This window comes from Squalius cephalus (assembly GCF_949319135.1).
Source record: "Squalius cephalus genome assembly, chromosome: 1".
Taxonomy (NCBI): Eukaryota; Metazoa; Chordata; class Actinopteri; order Cypriniformes; family Leuciscidae; genus Squalius; species Squalius cephalus.
Window position 1 is genome coordinate 26,595,095 of NC_137122.1, and position 3,560 is coordinate 26,598,654.

At 38.1% G+C, this 3,560-nt stretch overlaps 1 protein-coding gene across 1 annotated transcript in view; it reads left to right on the forward strand.

Annotated features, from left to right (window-relative positions):
* coro7 (coronin 7) overlaps positions 1 to 3,560 on the forward strand; it is a 148,141-nt gene that overhangs the window by 79,364 nt on the left and 65,217 nt on the right. The gene's annotated exons all lie outside the window — the stretch shown is intronic.

A 3,560-nucleotide genomic window follows, 5' to 3' on the forward strand; every position in this document is an offset into this window, starting at 1 on the left:
AGTGTAATGGAGGCAAGCTAGTAAGAGCTGTTTGTGTAAACCTCACTCCTCACTGGCCTCAAGAGGCAAGCTAGCAAGATGCTAGAGACTGCGATCTTTAGCTCCCTTGTCGGCGATCCTTTTTCGAGGCCTGCACAGAGCGGGTCGAGAAGGACCGGTTTCATATATTCTAATAAACATTCACTATATTGGATTAAAACAAGTGATCTGATCTGTTGTATTTTGCAGCATGTAATTGACCTAAGGGAATTTTTGTTTAGGTTTTTTAGGCTAGAAACAAGCTTTACGCATTTCTGTCATGACAATTCTCTGAGTATTTGGCATGGTAATGGATATGACAATGTTGATATGTTTGGTCTTGGCGGAACAGATCTGCTACGCTGCTGCTGCTGGTTATTGCTGCTGCAGAGCAAGTACAGGACTCGCTACTGCCAATACATACATGACACGCTGCTGTTAGCAAGTAAGACATGCTGCTGCTGTACAATATTGCATACATGAATTACTCCTAGCAGATCTATACAGGTGGAGGGTTTCTGAAAGCGCGCTGCAACTGCAACAGCAAACACTTACATTGAAGGTTGAGCAGCTATATCACACCTATACCGTGGGCTGAAAAAATGGGAAACACTTCAGGAGTTACAAAGTCGGTATTTGATTGGTTGAATTCTACAAGATTTCTGGGAGACGTGTGTGTCGCATTCTTTAACGGTCGGCCTGGAACCAGAGCCGCTGTGTCGCCACACCCCCTCATGGAAAAAGAAAGCTGTCATGTTTACAACTGTGACAATGAACGCTTATCAGGATCAGAAGTATGTGAAGAATGTGAAGTTTGAGTTTTACACGCTGGTCGGTTATTTTTGGGATATCGACATTTCATTTTCATGACGGACTGTGATTGGTTGCTTTACATGTCAGTCAGATGTCCTCTTTGACAAATGGAAGCTGCTATGGAGTCCAGACCTTCTGCCTTCAGTCTACATTAACTTACTTTAACTATCTTGATCAATAAGATTCTCTTCTTTGAATATGAATATATCTTCTGGTGTACGATTCAGTTTGCTTTATTTGTTTAATGTGGCTCAAATGTTTAGTCTGTTCAGGAGAGGGTTGTACTGTTGGTGTGCCGGTTGTTTAGTAGATGAAACATTTGAAAATATGCCTTTCTAAAAGGTTTTCAGTGTACAAAAAGCTGCGGAAAACATGATCTGCAAAAATTTCATTTGATATCAAATGGACTGGACTAAGGATGCATAATACATCTGCACCATATCACTTATTGGCCATTATCTAATTTTTTTTCATTAGTAAATATTAGGCTATATATAATTGCATGTAAGATTTTTAATTGCGTGATAAATTAGGGCAAATATTTCACCTTTATGAACCCTTCAAGAGCAGTTTCCCTTTAAAAGTGAATGGTGGCATCTATCATTACTACTATTATTATTAATAATAAATAAAACATGCAGCGCATCAGACTATTTAGTTATTTAATTCAGTTGCAGTCTTTGATTTGATAATCACACTATATTGTAGGGGTGTAACAATATATCGTGTCACAATATATCGCAATACAAAAAAGCAACAGTATGTTTCATGGATAGTGACAATATGTATTTTGTATAGTTCACCCAAAATAAAAATGACTGTGTGAGAAAAAAATTCAAGTTTTCAGAGTTTTAGTGTCAGTACTACATTAAACTTCTATATATAATGTTGAATATAATCTATAATAATGCAATCTGGGAATATTTGTGGGTCCTGATAATGCCAAATGTCTGATGTTACCAGTAAAAAGTGGCCTATAAATTATTTTAAATATATCAGTGACAGTGCAAGCATATTCGTCTAAAATAATAATTCTGTATTTTCAGCTTCAGAGTCATGAATATTTTTTATTCTGGTGTCACTATAGTCCTGTGCATTGGGTTTCCAGCACCAAGTCCAAGCCTATTCATTTACAACCACAATGTAAAACCAAATTTAGCATTTTAATCAACAGTACATTTTTTGTTAACCTTTTATCACATGTCTTGGAGTATCGCAATAATATCGTATGTGAGTTCAGTATCGTGATATGTATCGAATCATGACATGAGGGTATCGTTACACCCCTACTTATATTGTGATAATCATGCAACCTGTATTTATTTATTTTGATTATACATTCTATATGAATAATTCTTAGCTTTTCATCAATATCCGAAACCCCTGTAGCTCTCACGAATCTCAGTTTGGTGAACCCTGGTCTACATGAGAAGGTTCGTACTCTAGTTTTTGCCTGTAGGTATGTGCATGTAAAAGTAGGGTATTCATGGCAAGAATGAGGCATAAACCAGGAAAAACAAATGTGAGGAGGAACCTCTTTTCCTAAGAAACACAAACCTATGTTAAGCCCTGGCGTCATCACCCTAGAACAGTATGAAAACGGCATGACAGAAAAAGAAAAGAGAGAAAGAGAAAAAAAAAACAAGAAGCAGAACAATATTTACTCAGCAGTAATTTTCTGTGGAATTTTTTTGGAAGATAATTTGAAAAAGTCAGCTCGGGTGTCTACAATAGGCCCTTTGAGCAGCTCAGTTTGAGTCTGGCTTTGGAGTGCAGCCAGAGAACCAGCTCTCTTAAAATCACAGAATAAAGGAGACCTTTTGTTGAAAAGCTGGAAAGCAGACGCACACACACGTTCAGCTACCCACTGCCGTCGACACAACACACCCGCCTGTTTCTCCTGTGACTGACGTGTGCTTGTACGTTTCGCTGGTCAAATGTGCCTCCCTCTGATGTCTTAGTTATTGTTCTCTCAGCTTGAGTCAATAGGTAATGCTGTGTGAGAGGTTCTGTTGTTTTTAATTGTTTGACATGATCGCGCTCATTACTAATGGAAATGCTATTCGTGTTGGACAGCGGTGGGCTGTTTTATGTGTTTGTGTTGTTAAACGGGTTTAATATACAACAGCTTGCAGCTGGATGGTTGTAGATAAGCAGACTTTGGAAGTAGTGTGAGCTTTTGTTGCGAACCCTTCCAAATGTACCTGTAAAGCAGGTGGGTGGTCAGTAAAGGATGTGTGTAATAACAAACAATCCTCATTATGTTCAGTCCAGTGACGTAGATGGAGGTGAAACTGCACCTATTAGATTTGGCAATTGTTTGTTTTTAATAAAAAATCCCCTGTTTACCTCAGGCTTTCTCCATAAAGGGAAAATATATTACCTTTCCCTGGCACTCAAATCCTAAAATTCCTCATAAAAGCTTTGTGTGGTGCGTTTGCAGATGGCATATAGGATGCTAGCACTCACTCTCTCTCTCTCTCTCTCTCTCTCTCTCTCTCTCTCTCTCTCTCTCTCTCTCTCTCTCTCTCTCTCTCTCTCTCTCTCTCTCTCTCTGTGTTCGCATTTATTTTCATCTATTAAGTCTTATTACCAAACACATTAAACAAAGACATACGTTCAACATCAGTAAACCTAATTGACTCTGCTTCTAATCAGACCTGCTAGCTTGAGCGAAAAACAGAAAAATGTAAAACTAGTTTAAATTTTTTTATTTGTTTGTTTTATTT